The sequence below is a fragment of the Myotis daubentonii genome, chromosome 18 (genome assembly GCF_963259705.1).
Source record: "Myotis daubentonii chromosome 18, mMyoDau2.1, whole genome shotgun sequence".
Lineage (NCBI taxonomy): Eukaryota > Metazoa > Chordata > Mammalia > Chiroptera > Vespertilionidae > Myotis > Myotis daubentonii.
Window position 1 is genome coordinate 5,623,191 of NC_081857.1, and position 24,340 is coordinate 5,647,530.

At 51.4% G+C, this 24,340-nt stretch overlaps 1 protein-coding gene and 1 pseudogene across 2 annotated transcripts in view; one reads left to right on the forward strand and one right to left on the reverse strand.

Annotated features, from left to right (window-relative positions):
* PDZK1 (PDZ domain containing 1) overlaps window positions 1-12,893 on the reverse strand; it is a 30,148-nt gene extending 17,255 nt beyond the window's left edge. Inside the window, exon 1 of one of the 2 annotated variants that reach the window (XM_059674329.1) lies at window positions 12,666-12,893. The gene's annotated coding sequence lies outside the window, so the exon portion shown is untranslated. Of the gene's footprint in view, window positions 1-11,039; window positions 11,147-12,665 lie in introns of those variants that run through there. The other variant, XM_059674330.1, reaches the window with a different exon arrangement.
* LOC132221071 (transmembrane protein 126A-like) lies at window positions 464-22,084 on the forward strand (annotated as a pseudogene).
* Window positions 22,085-24,340: the final 2,256 nt, after the last annotated feature.

Genomic DNA, 24,340 nt, shown 5'->3' on the forward strand with positions numbered 1-24,340 from the left:
TCACACTTACAGGCAAAACACTGTTCTCAAGGGACTTTATCGTCAAGTAGGGATGAAGGGGAAGCTTTAGTGCCAACACAGCTGCCACCGCGAGCAGCGTACAAACGCCCCGAGGCCTGTGACATCAGACAAGTGAAGGGAAGCTTTACAAATGAACTCGGGTTTCATTTACACCTCGGTGACTTCAGCAGGCACAGACGTAGGAGGAGGACGTGTGAGACAAATAGTGTGGACACCACCCATGGCAGCGGCCAAGTTCCTCAGTTTGATCAGAGACAGGCTCAAACGCACTGTGGCTGAAGGACAGCCGACAGGAGGGAACTCGTGGGTGTCACAAGACTGTAAAGGCCTTGGATATGAGCCCGGGGAACCTGGCCTCCGTTTGATAGTCAGTGGGCACCACTCGAGGCAGATAAACGAAGAGTGACAGGGTCAGAGCTGGGCTCCGAGAATGGTAGGCGGCATGAACTGGAGCAAAGACGCCCTGGAGGCCGGCCAGGTAAGGGCTGTTGTAATAACCCGACTCCATTCAACCGAGCCTGCCCCTGACCCTGACCCGCTGTGGTAGCCATGAGGGCGCAGAGGCAAGGGAGTGGGAGAACTGCAGGGAGGGCTGAGGGACAGGCTGGGTCCACTCTTCACCCCGTGCCCTCAGATTTCTCCACGCGGAGATGGCCTCAGACAGGACAATACAGACGTTCAAAATATTTATTCGCCCCGGCCATGACCAGGGGAGGAGGCCCGAGCCAGGGCCACAGGCCCCGCTCCGCTCCCGAATCCACCTGCTTGCAGCTCTGTTGTGGGTTCAGGGCTCCTGTTGCCCGAAGAGGTCCCTGGGCAGCGAGGCCTCTGGAGCCGCAGCTCAATGTGAGCAGCTGTGCTTCGGGCTCCTCTCGGTTCTGAGTTCCGAGAGCATTCTCACTCAGCAGTCACTTCTCCTGCCGCCTGCTTCTCCGTAGGGCCAGCTGCATACTTTCCCTGAATTTACTCCTGGGCTGTTTTTTCTACGGATCTATCTTGATGCCTGTCAAGCCCTAGACTACCTTTCTGTTACGGACTGAACTGTGTCCCTCCCAAAATTCACATATTGAAGCCTTAACCTGCTATGTGACTCTATTTGGTGACAGGGCCTTATAAAGAGACAATTATGGTTAAACTAGAGGCCCGGTGCACGACATTCATGCACTGTGGCGGGCGGGGGAGCTGGGGGGGGGGTGTTCCCTCAGCCCAGCTTGCACCCTTTAGCAGTCTGGGAGCCCTCGGGAGATGTCTGACAGCCTAAGCCGCAGTCAGACATCCTTAGCTCTGCCCAGGAGGCGGAAGAGGCTCCCGCCACCACTGCTGTACTCACCATGCGCTCGCCAGCCATGAGCTCGGCTTGTGGCTGAGTGGCACTTCCCCATGGGAGTGCACTGACCACCAGGTGCAGCTCCTGCACTGAGCATCGGCACCCTGGTGGTCAGTGCGTGTCATAGCGACCGGTCGTTCCGCAGTTCGGTAAATTTGCATATTGCCCTTTTATTATACAGGATTAGATCATAAGGGTTGGACTGGCATCCTTATAAGAGAAAGAAACACCAGGAGGGCATTTACTCAGAGAAAAGGCCATGTGAGGACACAGTTAAGAAGAGAGGCCTCAGGAGAAACCAAACCTACCAACACCTAAATCTTAGGCTTTCAGCCTCTAGAACTACGGGGACTTAAATCCCTGTTGCTAAGCCAGCCAGTCTGCGATAGTCTGTTATGACAGCCGGGAGGTTGTTAGATCTTCTGAGTGATGCTACCCACTGGGCTGGCTGTTGGAAAGGGAAGATGTGAAAGAAAACCAGGCCTTGGGGACTGGCAGGAAAGTGGTATCACACAGTGGAGGGGTCATGAGGAATGAGATGGGTTTAAATCAGAGGACTTGGCAGCACATCCTGCCGGCAGCCAAGCGGGTGGGCCCTGCGCTCAGGAGACGGTGGACTAGAGTCTGCACGGCTGTGCGAGGCTTTGAAGGCCCTGAGTGAGACCACGACAGGAAGAGGGCCCAGGGGAGCCTGGGGTAATGCCTGTACTTAGCGACAAGATGACGCAGAGAAGGAATCATCGGAAGGCCAGGCTTTTACAGCAGAGTCGGAACCAAAAGACGAATTTCATGGCAGGCGAGCTAACAAAGTGACACTGAAAACAGGAAGCACCACTCAGTTTAGAAAATGGAAGTCCAAGATGGGAAGGGACTGATAAACAAGTGGATAGTCAATCACAGGCAACGAATGTAGATGCATCTTAAAACAGATCAACTGCCGAAACCGGTTTGGCTCAGTGGATAGAGCGTTGGCCTGTGGACTGAAAGGTCCCAGGTTCGATTCCGGTCAAGGGCATGTACCTGGGTTGCGGGCATATCCCCAGTAGGAGATGTGCAGGAGGCAGCTGATCGATGTTTCTCTCTCATCGATGTTTCTAACTCTCTATCTCTCTCCCTTCCTCTCTGTAAAAAATCAATAAAATATATTTTTAAAAAAAAAACAACAAAAAAAAAACAGATCAACAGGAGTTGGGCTAGTCGTTTGAGGGGAAAGCAGGGTTGGTGGATGGTTTTATTTTGAATGTTGAGAAAACATCAGCATGTTTGTATATAAGGGATGAGGCTATGGAGAGCAAGGACATGGGTTTAGTCTCGATGAGATGGAATACTTCTGCTAGGCAGGAGAAAAATGAGATTAAAATAAGGCCTGGCTCAGTGGTTGAGTGTCAACCTATGAACCAGGAGGTCACAGTTCGATTCCCAGTCAGGGCACATGCCTGGGTTGCAAGCTCCATCCGCAGTGGAGGGGGTGCAGGAGGCAGTGGATCAATGATTCTCTCTCATCACTGATGTTTCTATCTTTCTTTCCCTCTCTGAAATATATATATTTGGGAAAATAAGGTCACTTACCTCAGCTTCCATCTTTCCTGCAAAGCAGGAAAACAAGAACTTTGAAAATATGGACCAAAATAGCCACTGAGCTCAAACTAATTAATGAGTGAAGCCGCCAGGAGAGGACTGTGGATTAGCTGCTACTCACAGTTCTTGTGAGGAAGAGCCCGGTGTGACAGATTTCTCAAGAAATTGAAGCAAAATGTCGCCATTTTAATTTTTTCAATTGCAGTTTACATGCAATATTATTTTGTATTAATTTCAGGCATCCAGCCTAATGGTTAGACAATCATATGCTTTATAAAGTGTTCTCCCTGGTACTTTAGTACATAGTCACCATAATAGTCATTACCATGTTATTGACTGTATTCCCTGTGCTGTACTTTACATCCCTGTGACCATAACTCCCAATTTGTACTTCCTAAACCCTTCCCCTTTTTCACCCAGTCCCCGAGCCCCTCTGCCCTCTGGCAACCATCAGTCAGGTCTCTGTATCTATGAGTCTGTTTCAATTTTGTTTGTTCGTTTATTTTGTTCTTTAGATTCCACATACAATTGAAATCATGTGGTGTTTATCTTTCTCTGAGTGACTTATTCACTTAGCATAATACCCTCCAGGTCCATCCACGCTGTCGCAAGTGGTAAGATTTCATTCTTTTTTATGACTCATTGTATACATGTACCACCACGTTTTTACCCACTCATCTGTTGACGGACACTTGAGTTGCTTCCATATCTTGGTTATTGTAAATAACGCTGCAGTGAACATAGAGGTGCGTATATTCTTTCGAATTAGTGGTTGGGGTTTCTTCAGATAAATGTCCAGAAGTAGAATCACTGGGTCAATAAGGCAGTTTCATTTTTAATTTTTTTGAGGAACCACCATACTGTTTTCTACAGTGGCTGCACCAGTCTGCATTCCCACCAGCAGTGGACAAGGGCTCTCTTTTCTCCACATCCTCACCAACATTTGTTGTTTGTTGATTTGTTGATGACAGCCATTCTGACAGATATGAGGCGATAGCTCATTGTGGTTTTAATTTGCATTTCTCTGATGATTAGTGACTTAAGCATCTCTTTATGTGCCTATTGGCCATCTGTATGTCTTCTTTGGAGAAGTTTCTATTCAGGTCCTTTGCTCACTTTTTAATTAGATTGGTTTTTCTGTGTTGAGTTGGATGAGTTCTTTATAAATTTTGGATACTGACCCCTATCAGATTTACCATTGGTGAGTATATTCTTCCATTCAGCGGGTTGTCTTTTTGGTTTTGTTGATGGTTTTCTTTGCTGTGCAAAAATCTTTTTAGTTCAATGTAGTCCCATTTGCTTATTTTTTCTTTTGTTTCCCTGGCCCAAGGAGATATATCAGAACATAATATGGCTAAGAGAAATATCAGAGATTTTACTGCCTATGTTTTCTTCTAGGGGTTTATGGGTTTGGGTCTTACATTTAAGTCTTTAATCCAGCAAAATACTCCCATTTTAAAAAGCTGTCAGCTATTTCAGACTTTTAAGAAACTCCATGTAAACTAAACAGCTATCAGCTGGGATGGCAATTAAAGGATTTCCAATCGCAAAGCATGGTTTCACTACAGTGGGTCAGCAAATTGAATAAAAAATTCTAACCACTTAGACTAAATGCATTTTTATATTAGATGGATAGATAGATCTCATGACTTTATAGCTGACCAAACAGCATGGTTTCTCATGGCTTTTCTCAGCATAATGTACAATAAGAATAGGAGGAGGAAGTGGTCATTTCTACCCCAAGTTGGGTTTTGACATGCTGAAACACAGAAGGCTGGAGGTGAGGATTTCCACATGCACCTGGAAAGTGAGACTGTGGTCCATGTGAACTGGCAGGTAAGAGAAGCCAGGACAGATGAGCGTTTCAGGGACTGGCGAACAGGGAGAGGGGATAAGAGGGGGTTAGGGGAGCAGTTTCAAAAATTAAGAGGCTCACATGGGAAACGCCATCTTTTTTTTTTTTTTTTTTTTTAAATATATTTTATTGATTTTTTACAGAGAGGAAGGGAGAGAGATAGAGAGTCAGAAACATCGATGAGAGAGAAACATCGATCAGCTGCCTCCTGCACATCTCCCACTGGGGTTGTGCCCGCAACCCAGGCACATGCCCTTGACCGGAATCGAACCTGGGACCCTTCAGTCCGCAGGCCGACGCTCTAGCCACTGAGCCAAACCGGTTTCGGCAGGGGAAACGCCATCTTAAAGATCTTTGGAACAGAGCAGTTTCCGGGAAGGAAAAGCCTACAGCGGCCAGATGGGTATGTGGCTGATGGGAAGGGAGTCTGCACTTTTCTTTCCATCTTCCCAGCGCTCTAGTCTAGGTAACGAACATTCAAAAAAAAAAAACTAGAGTGCTAAGTCTGCCAGTTGGTAATCCTGGCGCCACTATGTGCCGCTGTGAGAACATGAGCGACTTCCTTCATTTTGAGCCAAAGACAGAAGCGCGCCCAGAATAGACAATGCGCACGGACAGGGTGAAGGGCCTTCGCTAGAACACGGAAAGCATCGAAGCGCAGCCTCTGGGACAGAGAGCCGGGACACGCACACCCGTCCCCCTGTCCCCCGGGGCCGGGGAAACTCCTTTTCTGAAAGAACATTTGAGCAGCGCTCCTCGTTTCTGCTCGAAGCTGAGAAGTAGAGACTGAATGATGGACCAGGGATGGGCAAGCACCTCCGTTGCCGGGTTCTGTCCACTCTCTCCAGACCACCTCTGCAAAGTTTGTTTTGTTGCTGTTGTTTTGTTTTTTAAATATATTTTTTATTGATTTCAGAGATGAAGGGAGAGGGAGAGAGAGCTAGAAACATCAATGATGAGAGAGAATCATTGATTGGCTGCCTCCTGCATGCCCGCTACTGGGGATCCAGACCACAACCTGGGCATGTGCCCTTGACCAGAGTCGAACCCAGGACCCTTCAGTCGGCAGTCCAATGCTCTACCCACTAAGCCAAACCAGCTAGGGCGCAAAGTTCGTTTTAGCTGCTAAAAGGCCAGGGCTGACAATTTTGTTCACCATGAAATTTTAAAGCTCAAATAATAAACTCAGATTTCTCTGAGCCAGAAGTAGCATAAAGACTGAGAGCTAGGGGACTACAAAGATAGCACCACATGCTGTGTCAAGGAGGTCTGGGATCCCAGGGAGCTTTCACAGAACTTCAGACGAAGCTGGCCAGAGTCCCCACACCTGCACGAGATGGGCCCTAGCAGATGTGAGCCCAGGGTCCCCCAGCAAAGGGACCCACGGGACAGACAAGGGTGGAGAAGTTGAGTGAGGGGCAGGTGCCTCATCGGGAGATATCTGGCCCACGTGTGAATCATGGTAACCAGGGAGGAACTAGGGAACGGGCTCTCTCACAAGACAGCACCACTGATTTCCAAAAGATGGGAGAAAGGATGTGGGATGAGCAGCATTCTGCTGGGAGGTGGACAAACAGGAGGGTGCTGGGTAAGCCAGCGATGGCCAGGCCGGTGACGCCCATCAGGAGAGACAGCCCAGGAGTATCTTCCTTGCTGATCTCCCAAAGTCCAGATGTAACAGGACTGTTCTACGATGCGGTGATTCACGCTGTTAGTCACGAGTACTCTGGCCTCACCACCGTCTTATCTAATAGTAATTAGGAATCAGTGATGCCGTCGGTATCTGACTATAAAGAAAAGACAGCCCCTCCTCACAAGGCACTTATGTAACCAACCCTTGAGCCAGGAAAACACTAAACAGCAAAACTTAGCAAAACAGCAGATGAGTAATATTTAACCCTAGTTACTGAGTCTATGGAATGCACAACCTGGATGGAACGGTGGAGTAAATGATTTCTGGTTCATGGAGGCATGAGGGGGAGAGAGGGCGAGAGCCCTGGGTCACGTCCAACCTGCGAGCTGTTCACTGTGCACTAGCGAAGAGCAAGCAGCATTCCCGGGACGCGTGAGCAGGCGCACGCGCACACCGTGCCTTGGGGGGAAGGCTTCTCCGCCAGCCTCTGTGTGCTTGTGTGAAGGGCAGACAGACAACTCCTCCACTTTTGCTGGGAAACATAATTGGTGAAGACTGGGGATGTTGTCAGTAGCTCTAGACCGGCCGGGACCTCCCCACGGCCAGCAGCCCCGAAATCTACCGGTTGGGAAGACCAGACATTAACTATCACAGTGGGCGAGGACAGTTAGAAAATACATACGTTAGGGCCCCACTTATCCTGGCTCCCCGCCCCGCGCCAGGCATCGCTGCCTTCCCCAGAGCCTGCCCGGCCTCAGCACAGCTGTGTCCTCCAACAGCAGGAAGGGAATCCCAGCGGCCTCAGCTGGTACCTACAGGTGTCTCGAGCAAGGGAGTGATGAAGGCAGTTCAATGTTATTCTTCAGAAATGTTTTACCCAGAGCAGATCCTATATCTTGAAGGCCACCTGGATTCTTCCTTGGAAAAAGGCAAGACCGGTGGAAATTCAAACATTCAAGTGTATTAATTTTTAATTAATAATTTAAAAATAGGATAACTGGGGCCCTGAAATAAGTATTTTCTGACTGTACTTGCCCACTATGATAGCTACTGTTTGGTCTTCCGAACTAATAGATTTCAAATCCGGGAAATTAATGAAATGCATTTCATGGAGAATTATGTGGAAAAGAGTGATCATAGGTCCAGTGAGGAATTCTTTTTTTTTAATATAGATTTTTTTTAGTATATTTTTATTGATTTCAGAGAGGAAGGGAACAAGAGAGAGACAGAAACATCAATGATGAGATAGAATCATTGATCGACTGCCTCCTGCACGCCCCACACTGGGGATGGAGCCTGCAACCCAGGCATGTGCCCTGACGGGAATTGAACCATGACCTCCTGGCTCATATGTTGACGCTCAACCACTGAGTCACACAGGCTGGGCGAGTAATTCAATTCTGATTTCTGATTTCTGATTTCTGATAAGGAATGGAATCATCTGTCCCGGCCACCACGAACAGCACTATGTCCTATATGGCAGGACTACAGGCTGGAGTTCAAAGTCTTTCATACTTTGCTTGCTTACCTAAGAGTTCTGTATGTTGGGAGAGAGATGGAGTCACTACTGTGTGGAAACAGAGACACCTCATAGAAAGGACCACTGTCCACTCCTGCTGATAGGACTGGTGCCTGAAAACGCCCAGGCCATCCTGAGAGTTGCTGGAACAAAGGTTCCCTCCTAAATTGGCATCTTGTTCTATAAGGTCCTTTGAACTTGAATTTCTACCCCCTCACTTTTTGTTGTTGTTTCCTTCTTATTTCATAATCATACACTGAGCTCTGCAATCCAGCTGCCCTGGCAAGTGGTGAAGACAATATGGAACCCAATGAGCTGCAGCAAGAGCACGAAGGTGACAGAACATTCCAAGCAGACGGGGTGCAGGGGTGCTCTCCTGGCGACAGAAGGAACGGTCGATGGGTAAGATAAAACCCAAGTCCAACTGATTGGAGGTGTCCACAGTGAGCAATGCGGGTCTGCCGTTGGCCCTACCCTTCCTGGACCCCAGCTCCATGGCTGCCACAACCTCCAGCCGTCGCTCAAAGACCACACACTGGCCACCCACCCTCTCAGGCTTGGGGGTGCAGAGAAAAATTCGGAGCCCTTGTGCTGGGTCCAGCCTTTGCCATGGACAGATGGGCTTCAGGATGAAATTCTTGTCATCGAATGTCTCCCCTTAGACAGACTTGCCTCCTGGGCCATCATGGGTGTGAGGTCACCACCTGGCACATAAGTCCAGAGTGTTCTGTGAGAGCAGGAACCACTGTAACCAGACCCTCTCTCCCCGGGGCTGAGAGCGCGGGAGTGTCTGCTGTCTTTGGGACTTTGTCTGCCAACAGCTCGAGGGCTGGCATGGGCAGCCATGTGGAAGGACATGGTGGGTTCCCCATGGCTGGGCACGGGTGGCCCCAGGGCAGTGGCGTCTGCGAGGCCCCCGGATGCCTGGCTCTGGTTTTGAGGCTCCGCATGACCCAGCCCTACATGCAGCTCTACTCTGCAGGCACCGAGCCCGCCTTCCCACGGGCCCCTGCTCTGCCCGAGACCTGTCCCCACTCAGCATAGGTCCTAAGCAAACAGTTTTCACACATGAATGAATTCAAGACCTACCCATCCTCAAGGCTAAGCTCAAATTCTAGATTATTTACAAATCCTTTCCTGACCAGCACAGTCTGAAGGTACCACTCCATCCTCTGAAGGTCAAATATCATTTATACAATCAATAGGTTATATTTAGTACCTTCTGTGGGGCAGACACTGAGCCTCAATCCAGATTCGTTACTGTCCTGCCCTCACAGAGCCCAGAGCGCAGTGGGTGCTGAATATTGAAAAGTACATGTTTTATGCAGAGACAAACTCACTGATACAGAGAACAAAATGATGGTCACCAGATGGGAGGGGCGGGTTGGGGGATGAGTGAAAAAGGTGAAAGGGATTAAGTTCCAATTGCCAGTTATGAGAACAGTCACAGGGGATATAGCTAACAATAAAGCACAGCGCAGGGAATATAGCTAATAATACCGTAAAAACTACGTATGAGGCCAGATGGGAACTAGATTCATCGGGGCAATCACTTCATTCATAAGTTATATAAATATCTAATCACTGTGTTGTACACCTGAAACTAGTATAATGCTGCATGTCGACTGTAATTGAAAAAGAAAAAAAAAGAAACCTGTGGTTGTTACACATGTGTATTGAGCTCCCCTAAGGCCCCAAGCACCAGCTGAGGCGCCCTTTATGAGTTCTCATTTAATCCCATTTTATAAGGAAAAAAGCAAACAAAGACTCTGGAAGGTTAAGTTGGTTCCCCATGGCTACTTGGATACGCAACAGAACCTGGGTTCAAACCCAACTGAGTCTGGGCTCCTCCCACCACCTCCCAGCCTCCCAGCCACGAGGAAGATGTTGTTAGGAAGCTCGGGGTTGGGCTGGAGGAGGAAGGCATCCCAGGCGGGAGAAGCACCCGGAGAACAGGTTTATGTGGCAGGGATGCAGGTCAGACGGTAAAGTGCCTCACACTCCGTCCTGTCGATTCCAGAGGACCTTCCGTGTCCATGAGGCCTGGAGCCTGAGAAGCTGGTGGTCTCAGACCATGAGCAGCCCTCCCTCGCTGTCACTGAAAAGCTAGCAGGTCGCCCTAGCTGGTTTGGCTCAGTGGATAAAGCCTCGGCCTGCAGACTGAAGGGTCTGGGGTTCAATTCCAGTCCAGACCATATGCCTGGTTACGGGCTCATCCCCAGAAGGGGACGTACAGGAGGCAGCTGATCAGTGATTCTCTCTCATCATTGATGTTTCTATCTCCCTCTCCTTTCCTCTCTGAATTAATAAAAATATATTTTAAAAAAGAAAAGAAAAGAAAGAAAAGCTAGCAGGTGCCTTTTCCTGTTTATCAAAGCTCCTTGCCACTGCCAGGTTCCTTCCTTCCCCAGATCATGCCCCTCCCAAAGCCGTGAAGATCATCGGAATACACTGCAGGTGTGCCAGGCCCGAAGTGCCTTCTCCCCTCCGATCCTCGTAGCACTAGGAAGCAGGTTCCATTACGCCTGCTGGACTGTGAGGAAATGGAGACTTAGAGAGGGAGAATCCGTCTGCTCAGGAATGCAGGCGTCCAGTTCCAGCACCCACACCCCTAATCATGTAGACATGACTCCCACCAGGCAGAGAGAGATCTGAGCCGCCCCTCATGAAGGACCGGGGTGAGGGAAATACGTCTAGCTCTAACTTGCTACTCTCATCAAATTCCTGTGCAACGAATGTGAAAATCATTTAACCAAGATGTAAAACAGAGACGCCCATTCCCGCATGATCAGACTTGGGACCACGGATGACCTGAGAGAGTATCCGAATTCCTCAGCCTCCCCTCCTTTGGAGCAGCTTATGAAAACAGCCCGATTCTATCTTTGCAGTCCCTCCCGTTTATCCAGGTAGCTCAGCATCTCCTCTTGCGGGTGTCCTAGGAGCAGGGATGACACAAGGACAAGATCCCTGCTCTCCTGAAGCTGAACACCTGGCAAAGGTGGCATCTAAGAAGTAAACAAGATGGTTTCTGAGAATACGGCTGCGTATGAGGGGTACGGTGACGGGGTGGAGGGGGAAACTGGGGGGCTAGCATTGTAATTCATACCCAAGTGACGAGAAGGAGCCAGTCTTCAAAGCCCCTATTCTACTTGGTCGGCTGGGAAGAACAGAAGTGATCGGGAAGTCTCAGCTCCTTATCATAGATGAGTAAATAGAAGCTCGGTGAGATTAACAGACGGGACAAGGTCTCCGACTAGCTAGCCCTGACGCGGTTTCTCCCGCTCATCCAGAGCCTTTGGATACATCATTAGAAATGTTTTGTGGAATCTAACGAACAAAATAAACTGATGAACAAAACAGATTCAGAGACATAGAAGCATGGAACAGACACCAATATCAGAAGGCAGGCAGGGCTGGGGGTGGGAAGAGATCCACCATATATGCATAACCCATGGACACAGACAATAGTGTGGTGAAGGCTTGGGGGGCAGGATGGAGGGGGCCAGTGGGGGGGGGGGCGTCTGTAATACTTTCAACAATAGATAATCTTTTTTTAAAAAGAAACGTAAGCACATTTGTGTTTCTGCTCAAACACATATTTATAATTTTACTTTCAGTACAGCCTTCAGCAGAAGACGAGAGCCTATGGCTCAGAGCCTGAGGCCCAGCTGGCTCAGTGGCTTGTCCGCTAGCCTGTCACTAACTGCACCATCCCCGGCGATTGGGATACCGCCCCGCGTTCCTTGCCTGGATGAGAGGCAGCTGTCTATGGACACAAGACATCATTACTAGCAATTTCCTAGTTTACGGTGCCAAGAACGTGCCAGGGAGTCTGAGATAAGACCAATGTACTTAGTCATAACACACAAACTCAAAGTCCCTGAGCTGTTCGCTTCAGGAGAGAGCATGTGACTCCAGGTGACCAGACACCCAGGACCTGAGACATCAGCCCTGTGACTGCTGGTAGAGGAATGCGAGCGTGCCGTGCAACCTCGCAGACCCTGGGTCCAAGGAGCCGGCCAGCACCGATTCTCCTCAGCGGGTGAGCCCTTAGAACAGACGGAAGTCACAGTGAAGTCCCTTCACCCCTCTGCTTAGGACAGAAGCTCCCCAACCTGCACGCACACGAGAATCACCTGGGTGAGGATTCATCAAACCGAGACTTTTCAGACCCACACAAAACCCACAGGACCAGGAATTCCAAAGGGGAGAGCCTGGAGATCTACATTTAAAACTCAGCCAGCCTGCAAACCCACGGCTTCCCCATGTCTCAGTGCGTAATGGAATGAAAAGAGCGATGCCTTTCTTTATGATCCAGTTGCAGTAGGTTGTGTCCTTTGAGAAAATCTCTAACACCCAAGCCTTGCCCAGCGGGAAGGTACCGTGAGGACCGCCCCGGGGCCTGTGTGGCCTGTCGTCTCCCTCCCCGTGGCCGCACATCAAACCTCCCGCAGCCTGGGAGAGCTTTCTCTCCAGACCCGCCGGCCAGGCCAGCTCCGTGGGGAAGCGGCCTCCGTGCAAGTGTTGGAGCATCTCAGGCAGAGAATCCAGGAGAACAGCCCTCACACACCCTCACACCCACCACCACCACCACCAGGCCTGGCTCCTGGCTCCTTCCCCACCAGCCTCTCTGCTGCTCTGGACGCCCAGCCGCCGCTTAGAAAAGGGAAAAGGAAAAGAAAGACGTGGCCCGGTGGCCAGGCCCTCGTCGGGACGCAGAGTCCGTGCTTACCTGGATCTGGGAGGAAGCGCTCACTGCTGGGTCCACTGGGGAATCCACTCTGCTGGGGAGCTGTTGCCGTGGAACTCACTGGACTTTGAACAAAGATCGATTTAAAAGCTGATCTATTTAACAGGGACACATGGTCTGAGTTCAAGTGACCTCTGTCCTGCTTCCTGCCAGCTGGCTGGGCAAACCCAATGCACTGACCCACCAGCCTAACCTGCCGGAGGCCACTGCTTGCCAGCCCCTCCCAGCCAAGGAGGGCAGGGAAGAGGGGAAGGACGGCCAGGGAGGAGGTGCCCCTGCCTTCCGTCCTCATCCTCGGGTCTCTCCCTCTCCCTGCAGCAGACGCCTGGTCACATCCAACTCACACCCAACGCCCAGGAGCCTCCGCTGTCGCCCACCAGGTCAGGGCTGAGGGTCACTTGAGGTCTTGCTGGGGCGCAGGAACCTGTGCAGCCGCCCCCAGCAGGAGGCCAGTGAGCCCGGTCCGTGCAGCAAAGCCCCCCATGGCCCATCCTTTCTCTCCGGCAGCGGGAGTTCTCTCACTCACTTGCTCCCTGGGAGCTGAGCAGTAAATGGCTCCTATCTCCCAGGCTCCCTTCCTCTTGTGTTATATTCTCTCTCTCTCTCTCTCTCTCTCTCTCTCTCTCTCTCTCTCTCTCTCTCTCTCTCGCCTGAGCCCTGTCCCTCTCCCACCCCGCTCACTTCCTCTCTCACCTGAGAGCTATTCCTCTCCCACCCCCTCTCTCACCTGAGAGCTGTCCCTCTCTCACCTGAGAGCTGTTCTATTCTCAACTGTCTCCCCTTCACACTCAGCCTCGCAGACACACCCGGCCAGGTAGGTGGACGGCATTTCTACGAGCTCCTCTCAGCCCCAGGCCCCAGACGGCCAGCAGCTGATCCCGATCAGCGGCACCCACACAGGCCAGCCCGGCTCCCAGCTCTCGCTGACCTGGATCCTCAGCCCACACTGGAAACCAGGGCAAGGATGGCTCCAGGCGGTGAGGCAAAGCGAGCCACAGGCTGCGGAGGGGTGGCCCTCCACCCACACCGGCAGGGCCCTGGTCTTCGCTGGGCCTGGGCTGTCCCCAGCCAACGCACGGCCGAGCCCGGGGGTAAAGAAATGCTCAAAACCGACGACCATGTGAGCAGCTACCTCAGGTCAGGTCCTCCCCACCTTGACGCTGTGCCCAAGCCTCCGTAGATCTCCCAAAGCAAAGGGGAGGACGGGAAATCTGGACGTAAAGTCAGGTCACCTGGGGTCAAATTCTGACGCTACCACTTCCAGGTGCTTGATCTACAGAACTCACCTGCACGGCCCCGACCAGGGACCAAGCCTGAAACCTGGGTATGTGCTCTGACCAGGGATCGAACCCTCAATCTTTCAGTGGACGGAACGGCGCTCCAACCAACTGAGCCACACCAGCCAGGACTAGAGGTTTCTTTTTTATACCGAGTCAAAACACCTCACACTTCCACCCACAGGTCCTGATGGCTCCCTCTGAGCTGCCCTAATTCTCTCTCTATATACATCGCAGCCTTTAAATACTGGGAAACTGGGCATTCTCCATAAACCTCATGCCTTAGGTTGGTCTGCCTATGCCGTGACTTCAAGACTTCTCGCCCTGGACCCCCACCAATTTGTCAATGTCCCTCTTAAAATCAAGGACCTAGCCCTGGCTGGTGTGGCTCAGTGGTTAGAGTGTTGGCCCATGCACCAAAGGGTCTCAGGTTTGATTCTGGGTCAAGGGCATGTGCAGGAGGCAACCAATCGATGCATCTCTCTCACATCAATGTTGCTCTCTCTCTCTCTTTCTCTCCCCCTCCCACTCTCTCTAAAAACCAATGGGAAAAATATCCTCGGGTGAGGATTAACAACAACGAAAATCAAGGACCTAAAGGGGAACCTTTAAAGTGAGGTCACTGTTCTATAGCCTGAGTGAGGAGGTGGCTATGCAATTGTCTACAATTATTGAATTTCACCAAACTGTACCCCTAAGACAGATGAATTATATTACATGTAAGTAGTACCATAATTTTCAAATTAAGGAGCACACGTGAGTAATATTTATTCTTGAAACTTCTAAAACAAAAAAAGTTGTATGACACACACACACACACAAACGACAGCCCTACTCTGGCCAGTGTTGCTCAGTGGCTAGAGCGTTGGCCTGCAGACTAAAGGGTCCCAGGTTCAATTCTGCTCAAGGGCACATACCTCGGTTGCAGTCTCCCAGCCTGGGTCGGGGGCATGCGGGAGGCAACCAACCGATGTGTCTCTCACATTGGTGTGTCTCTCTGTCCCTCCCCCTCCCTTCCACTCTCTCTAAAAATCGATGGGGAAAGTATCCTTGGGTGAAGATTAAAAAGAGAGAGAGATTTCTCAGACTCGCCCTCAGTATGGCAAGCGGGAACATGGGCGCCTGCCCAAGCTTTAACTCCCTTCCCACCGGTGGGCAGCCTGCGGGACGGCCGTGGCACATCTGAGGCTGGGAATTTGCAGGACAGATTTTGTTTTTTTTCCAGAGTCCAGGCCACCCTAGTGGTTTCCTCACTCTCCCTGACCCATTTTCCCTTGTTGTTTTTCCCATAAACAGGTCCCCTTTTATCATACTGATAACTTACCTTTATTATTTTCTGTCACTCCCCCACCAAAATATAAGTCCCCCGGGCACAGAACCCTATGTTCTGTCGCTGTAGCCCACAGCGCCCAGGATACAAGCCCAGCTGATAGCCAGCTTTCAACATGTCCCTGAGTTACCGAGTGAGGGAACGACTCTTCGCCACAGGACTGGTTTCCTTCCCCTGCGAACGCCGCTGTATGAGGCTCTCAGCTCCGCCCGGGTCTCTGTGCCTGGTCTCACCTCCTGTCCCTGAGCGACCCTGTGAAGAAAACTTCTCCCAAGTTCAACTATCTATTTTTAAAAACGGTTTTCTGCCGAAGCCGGTTTGGCTCAGTGGATAGAGCGTCGGCCTGCGGACTGAAGGGTCCCGGGTTCGATTCCGGTCAAGGGCATGTACCTGGGTTGCGGGCACATCTCCAGTGGGGGGTGTGCAGGAGGCAGCTGGTCGATGTTTCTCTCTCATCGATGTTTCTGACTCTCTGTCTCTCTCCCTTCCTCTCTGTGGGGAATCGGTGAAGTATATTTAAAAAACAAAACAAAACAAAAAAAAAACAAATAAAAACGGTTTTCTGTATTTCACCCAGTACTTCTACAAACTTTGTAGAGGAAGGGTTTTCAGAGGATCTAGTCTAGTCCGTCATGTTTGAGGAAATGCTTCTACCATTTCACAGCCACTTTGCCTCTCAAGGCTCCAGGTTTTCTTCTGTAAAATACAGGTAAGACTAACGACCTCACAGTGTTCCCTGAAGCCTTAAGTAAGAAGGCGTTTGTACATCCCCCAGAACCAGGAGAGTGCTCAGTACATAACCGCATTATTAATGTGTTTGCAAGAACAAGCCCTCTTAGTTTATGGGCACACATGGTACCGATAGGCTGGTGAAGTAAACGGGCTGCAAGTACACACTGGGCAGCTTGGGAGTTCAGGACCCTTGGTGGCATTCTTGCCCACGCACAGCACAGAGTTTTGTGCAAATGGTCAGGAACAGAAAACTGGAAAGACTCTCAATGCTTCCCAACATTTTCCCACAGAGAAGTTGGTGATAGTTGTATAATTCACCAGCGTCAACAGCTGCCCATCTGTCCAAGGCCGGAGTGACCTGCCTCGGGCCAGGATAGCTGCCCAGGCTCTGCCCAGACTACCAAAGGCTGAGGGACCAATGCCCTACCATACTTCTAGAAAACTGTCAAACATCCTTGAGAGCAACTAAAGAAAACTGAAATAAACGGAGGTTATACCATGTCCATGGCTTGAAGCTTCAGCACTGCAAAGATGTCAATTCTCTCCAAATTGATTTACAGATCAGTGTATTTACAATCAGAATCCCCCAGGGTCTGTTTGGTTATTTGGCTTTTGGTTGACCTCGATGAGCTAGTTCTGAAAAATAAGAAGGAAGGAGTTGCTCTACTGGGTAACAAGACAGTAGAGTGGCAGTAATTACTACAGTACGGGATGGGCACAAAGCAGACAAGTGGACCGATGGAATATTCTAGAAAGCCTCAACACAGACCCGTTCATTCAAATAAAACAGTTGATTTATGACAAAGAACAGGGGAAAGAGTGGTGGGTGTTTTCTTTTCTTTTCTTTTTTTTCAATAATTTGCTCTGATATATTCCTCTGGGGCTGTTTTATTTCATCAATATGGTATGTATGAGATTCATCCATGTTGCTATGTGCAGTTGTTTATTTTCATTCTGGGATTCCATTTATAAAGGGGGGGGGCGGGAAAGTAGGTTAAATTACCAGTTATAAGTACCTAAAAGATAAATCATAAGTAATGATATGAAATAATAACAATAATGAGAAGACAAGTATTACTAATAAATAATACAATAAATAATCGTACAGGAATAAACTGTGTTTCGTGTACTCACAACAGTAAACCTACTTGTGCCCACCCCTGCTTCTGTCCGAATGTCAGGCAGAACTTTGGGTGATGCCTGCCTAGGCGGGAACACACCTCCCTGCCTTCTGGGGTGCTGCAAGAGTAGCTCCTGAGCCGAGTGGTGGTCACACAGGGGCTTGAGATGAAATCTGAGCTGTGTGTTTTGGTTCTATGTACTTTCCTGAACGTATATTATGTCAGACACTTAATGAGGTTAAGAACGAAGGCCTGTTAACAGTCATGACATGTGTATAGCACCCCGGGGTGAACAGCAGCTCTTCAAGGCTGGCCGTGACCTACCTGATGGCTTCAGCTGCCCTCAGCCCTGCCCGGCGAATCCGCAGTCAGAAGGGATCGTGTCTTGGCAATGGCGAACCTCGGCACTCTTGGCAGGAATCTTTCCTCTACCTCAATACTTTTCAATGTGGTGACATTTACCATCTTAACTATTTCTGAGTATACAGTGCAGAGGCATTACGTACATTCCCATGCACCCAGCACCACATCCATCCCCAGAACTATCTCATCTCCCCGACCTGAAACTCCACACGCATTGAGCAGTCCCTGCTCGTGGTCTCCCCCTCCAGGCCCTGGCAACCGCCACTCTCCTCTCTGCCGATGGATTTGACTCCTCACCTCAAACAAGTGGAATCGTGCAGTGGTTGTCCTGTGGCTGGCTTATTTCACTTAGCAAATGTCTCCACGGCTCATCCGTGTTGTAGCACGGATCAGATTGCCTCCCTTTTTAAGGCAGAATCATATCCCATTGTATGTATACAACACATTTTATTTATCCATTCACCTGGCAATAAAGGGATTACTCCTGCCTTTTGGCTACTGTGAACAATGCTGCTATGAACATGCGTGGACAATGATCTGCTTAAGTCTCTGCTATCAATTGCTTGGGGTATATGTCCAAAAGTGGAATTGCTGGATCATATGGTGATTTTATATTTAATTTTTTGAGGAACCGCCATACTGGTTTTCACAGTAGCTGCACCATTTTGCATTCCTATCAGCAATGCACAGGGTTCCAATTTCTCCACATCCTCACCAACACTTACTATTTTCTGTGTTGTTGTTTTTTTAATAATAGTCATCCTAATGGGATAAGGTGACATCTGATGGCGTTACTTTGCATCTTCCTAAAAATGAATAAGGTTGAGCATCCTTTCATGTGCTCACTTACCTTTTGTATGTCTTCTTTGGAGAAATGTCTGTTCAAGTCCTTGGCCCATTTTTTAATCAGGTAGCTCAGTGTTTTGCTGTTGAGTCGTACCTCCTCGCTTCTTGACTATGAAACAAAGATCCAGAGAGATAAAGTGACGGCCCAAGGCACGCGAGTTCACAGCAGAGCCGTGGCTTACGTTCTGCTCTCGCCACCGAGGCCAGCCCTTCCCATCCAGCAGTCTGCCTGGCTCGGCACAGTTCACCGCCTCCACCGTCACACTGAGATCCCCCTCTGACAGCCCCAAGTTTTCACTCCAGCTTCAGATCTGATCACCGCATCCCCTCGTTTTTAGTAGCTCATTAACTTACTTAGAGCCGCACTTTAGGCTCCAGTGGTTTTCTGTCCCTGTCCTGCGTCTCCCTTTTCACTCACCCTCCATGCTGCTCCGGCCTCACCCCCCACCTGCAGACCTGCGGTCAATGGCTCACAGCTGTGCAGGGGCGGGGGCGGGGCCAAGCCGCTCTCCTCTGTTGCCTCACACCAGTGATGGCGAACCTTTTGAGCTCGGCGTGTCAGCATTTTGAAAAACCCTAGCTGAACTCTGGTGCCGTGTCACATATAGAAATTTGTTGATATTTGCAACCATAGTAAAACAAAGACTTATATTTTTGATATTTATTTTATATATTTAAATGCCATTTAACAAAGAAAAACCAACCAAAACAATGAGTTCGCGTGTCACCTCTGACACGCGTGTCACAGGCTCGCCATCACTGCCTCACACAGTGTGGCCCTACCTGGTTGCTGACCCGGTCTTTTTCACCAACCAGGTAGCAGGTCAGCGGAGGCCTGAGAACCCCTGAGAGCAGCGAATTATTAACACTCGCAAGCTGGCTGCAAAGGGTACCTCAGCTGTCGTTCCCTCCCTCGCCCTTCTCCCAGCTGAGGTGTCAGACTACACGATCCTTTTCCACCGAAAGGAAAGAGGAGGAGCAGGCAGGAGCAGGCCGCGCCGGGTTCCTGGGGTCCAGTCCAGGCACTCGGAATGCGGATCAGTGTCCATTGCCTCTTTCTGAGAAACCCGGTGGTCCTTGGGACGTTTGCCTCCCACTCCCCCCACCCCCGCCCGTTTCCAATGACACTCAGTATTATTTTATATCAGCTTCAGGTGAATAGCACAGTGATAATTTATGAAGTGATTCCCCCAATAACTCTAGCACCACCCGGTCCATACATACTTATGACACGATTATTGACTATGCTCCCTATTCTGTACTTTGCATCCTATGGCTATTTTATAACAACCAATTTGTAGGTCTTAACCCCTTCACCTTTTTCACCCAATCCCCCTCCCATTTGGCAGCCATTTGTTTGTTCTCTGTATCTAGAAGTTTGAACCCTGTCTCAGAGGGTCAGTTTCTCAGGGCCCTCGAGGGACAAGCTGGGGGGCAGGAGAACAAAGTGCCAGGGACCTGAAGACCACACCTCGGCCTGACGCCACCCCTCACAGAGAGACGGGGGACCATCCCAGCCAGGGCCAAGATGGGGGCCACGGCCAGTGAGAGAGAATCAGCCTAGTGACCCCAAGCCTGTGGCCTGATCTACAAGACACCCGGCCTCACAGTATCCCCTCCCTCAGAGTGGTCCCCGTGTCCCCTGACGTTCCTGCTGCTAATCCTCCCCCGAGGATATTTTTCCATCGAGAGTGGAAGGGAGGCGGAGAGACAGAGAAACATCCATGTGAGAGGGACATACTGATTGGTTGCCTCCCGCACGGGCCCGGGGATCGATCCTCCAACCGAGGTTTGTGCCCTTGACTGGAATGAACTCTTGGGCAGAATCAAACCCGGGACCCTCCAGTCCCCGGGGCCAATGCTGTGTCTGTGACAGGCCCCTCTCACTGACACCAGAGAGGTGTTACCCGACAGCCAGTGGGAGAGGCTCTCTCCATTCTCGATCCTTGTCTTCTCATATAAGTGGATTTATACGAGAGATCGGGACTGCATGGTGAAAAGCCAATGTATTAAAGAATGAAAGCACGCCCCTGCGTTGGAAAAGCAAAGCAAGCAGCTGATCTGCCGAGCAGGTGGGGTGGGGGTCCGGGGCGTTACACACCCTCCTGTCCACAGGTCTCACAATTCCTCTGCTATTTGGGGGCAGGTTAATGCTCGAGGTCCCTTTTCTACGTTGTTGTGGCCTCCCCAGGATTCAGGAGCAGCACCTGGCAACTGTATCGCGCCCGGCCTGAGACTGCTGGCTTCTCCGCTTGGGGAGCGGCACTGCCCTGTTTTCCTTCCCCTTCCCCCTCCCTTTCTGCATTCTCTCCTTAGGGCAGTGGTCTCAACCTTGGCTGCACATTAGAATCACCTGGGCATCTTTTTAAAATCCTGATTTCTGTTTCTTTGTTACTAATGTTGTGGCCCCGCCCCATCACAAAGAAACAGAATTTCCGGAGGATGAGGCCCAGAAATCAGGATTTTAAAAAGATGCCCAGGGGATTCTAATGTGCAGCCAAGGTTGAGAACCACTGCCTTAGGGTTTTGTTTTGTTTTAACCATTTGCTCTGTGTCCTGGGCTGGGGGAGATAATGGCTTGTTAGTTACAAGCTGGCTGCAAATTGCCCACACTGTTTGGCCTTGTTTTAACTTTCCTGCCTCCGTTTCCCTATCCCTCCTGCCCTGGAATCCTGCAACATCTCCACTGAACCAACCCGGCTGGGCTCCCTGACATTCTCGCTGGGGTTGCAAACCAGCCTGTGCGCACCTGCTTTCCCCGCTGCTCTAAGGCAGGAGGGGATGGGCGGGCGGGGCGGGGAGATGCTTGCCTTCAGCGCCCACTGGAGAAGGTGCATGTTCCTCGCGGAAGCCCCGTCAGGCTGAGGATGGGGCCATCGGTCTGCCTGCAGGTGGAGTCGGCCTAGCGCTCCCCGCCCCCCACTCCCCCAGCGGTAGGAGCGCCCGCAAGCCCGCCCTCCTCAGCGGCTCCTTTGCTAAACATCCTCTTTTCCTTTCCCCCAGATCATATTGAAAACACTCGGGAAAAAACGGCTGTGCCCGCGAGAGCAGAGTGCAGGCTGCGGGGAGCCTTAGGGCGGAGGAAGGCTGGAGCAGGCCGAAGGCCGCGGGAGGGCATTGGCTCAAGACGGAGATCACGACCCAGACGATACTCTCAAGAAAGAACACCTTGACATCATAAACAGGAAAATTAGCCAACTTCCCAAAGCAGACAGGAATCTACTTGAACATGGATGGACTGAATGCTGCTCTCGGTGGCCAACTAGCAAACAGTCTTTTCTGACGCGTCTGAAATGTGACACGGGCTCGTATCGCTGCTGGTTTACCAATGGCAGTGACCCCATTTTTGACAGCGGACGTAGCTTACAGGTGCTGTAAGTTTACCGTTGAACACAGGTGACCTGAACTGTGAAACCGGTACCGCAACACGCGGTGGGTTGCTGGGCTTGTTTTGGGAGGTCTGCACCCTGTTTTCGCGGCCATTCCTGTGGCCTAGCAGCCAGGTAGGCCTCAGCCCGGCCACCAGAGAGAGGAGACACCGTAACCTACTGGACCGGAATTCCTCAGCCTGCTTCTAGACGTGATTTCCCATTTTGCTCCAGACTGGGCTTTCAGCAGACCTTCGTTCCAGACAATACAACTACTTCTAAAGGCTCCTCAGCCTAAAAATTCAGTGATTGTTAAGCAAATGTGTACACAAAAATAAAACTGTAAGAATAAAAAAGACAGAGAGAAAGAAAACGCCCCGAGAGCACAGTGTTAAGTCTCTGATTCAAAGAATCAGGCCTCCGTCTCCTGGCTTTCCTCTCTGCAAGCAGGTGAGAACCCAGAGGCTGTGGCCACCGACTCTGAGCAAGAGCGTCCGACGTCTCATGACCCACACGGTCAGAAAGCCTTCCTTGGGGAAACAATGACGTCAAGAAGGTCCTTCCTGCCCGGCTGGGTGGCTCCGTGGTTGAGCGTCAACCTATGAACCAGGAGGTTATGGTTCGATTCCCGGTCAGGGCACATGCCCGGGTTGGGGGCTCGATCCCCAGTGTGGGGTGTGCAGGAGGCGGCGGAGCAATGGTTCTCTCTCATCATGGATGTTTCTCTCTCTCTCTCCCTCGCCCTCTCTCTTCCCCTCTGAGATCAATAAAAATATATTAAAAAATAAAAGGAGAAGGTCCTCCCTCTCGGGCGATGGTGAGCGTGACGCCGGTGGCAGGTGCACGGGAGGCTCAGTCCGTGTCCTCCTCAGCCACCGGCACAACGCCGGCTTCACGCTGTGGTTTTCCTGGAATGAGACATGACAACAATCAGGCCCGAAGGCTGGGACTCCTGGCGCCATGTGGGGAGATGGGGGGTGGGGGGGGCGGGATGGGGGTAGAGGCCAGAAGCATGGGAGGCTCCTTTCCTCAACCCCTTTGGCCAAGGACGGAGTCCAGCAGGGGCAGCAGGGGCAGTGGCTGCGGGCGGCAGAGGGGGAGGGGCTCAGCCGCAGGCCCTATGCCTGTGACAGTGTCCGGAGGCAGGGTGGCCTGGGGATGGGGAGGGGCCTTGTCCCTGCGTGTCCTCATGGCGCAGTGTGGCCTGAGCTGGTGAGGGGCGTCCGCCCAGAGGGCAGACGGAGCCAGACCTGAAGCATCTGTGCCATCAGGCGGGTGCGTCCTGGAGACGCTCAGGTTGGCCCCACACACACACAGGGCAGCGTGTGAAGCAGGAGGCAGCCTGGGCCTGGGCACCGGCGGGAGCCCGGCTGCAGGGAATCTGGCGTCCTCTATGAGCAGGGATGGACAGACTCTCCGGGAACCACAGGCACTGGACAGACAGCTTTTTCTCCACCTTCTACTTAAAAAGATGGAAGCCCTGGCCGGTGTGGCTCAGCGGATAGAGCCTAGGCCCACGGACCAAAGGGTCCTGGGTCCGATTCCAGTCAAGGGCACATGCCTGGGTTGCGGGCTCGATCCCCAGTAGGGGGCGTGCAGGAGGCAGCCAATGAATGATTCTCTCATCATTGATGTTTCTGTCTCTCCCTCTCCCTTCCTCTCTGAAATCAATAAAAATATAATAAATGAATGAATGAATAAATAAATAAGACGGAGCTTGAGGCCAATGGTCCTAGTGAGCCATTCGCTGCAGACAGGGAGTGAGGGCTGAGCTAAGGAAGGCCTCTTCCCAGATCTGCCCTGTCATCGGATCCTCAAACCCCTGGAGCTGCGGCCGCGGGGGTGGGAAGGGAAATGCGGGCACAGCTTCCTCCCAGTGCCCTCGGCCCGAGGCCTGGTTTCCTTCCAGAAAAGTCTTGGCTGAGCCACAGGGTCAGCTCCCCCTTGGGGGAAACACCTGGAGCTGAGAGGGCGAGGCCGGCAGGGTGGGGAGTCCCCCCCTCTCCTCTGTCGGCCTCCGATGTGCTCCCTCCGGTGCCCGAAGGCCCCATCAGTCCCAGCCGCTGTAAGCCCCAAAGGAAGCCAAGAGTTAGAGGTGCTTTCCCCACCAACACCCACAAACACACACACCCAGCAAGAGCCCGGGGGGGCGGGGGTAGGGGGAGGCAGCCCGGGGCCTCACGGGCAAGGGCACTAGCACAGCTCCCTGCTGCAGACGTGGCCGGGAGCCCGCGTGGTGAGCGGGACTGGGAACCAGCCACAGAGGCAACGTGCTCTCTGGCTGCAGTGAACGCACAAAACTCGCCTGTGCCGAGGCCAGTCCCGCCCCCGACAAGGGGCCTGGACACACAGGGTCTGGTCCCGGAAGAGCCACAGGACGAAGGGCATCTTGAAACTGCGCCACAAAGAGGAGCTGCGGGAGCCGGAGCCATTCAGCCGGGAAAGGAGAACCCCCAGCTGGAAGGACTAACTCTCCACAGGGGCCTGACGGACATGCAGACAAGGAAGACTCGGCAACGATGACAGCCAGCATGGATTCTGTCCCTACTGTGTGCCAGGCACATGCTAGCTGCTTGCCATACATGTTTTCATTTCAGGCTAGGCGTCAGTCCTATGGTGT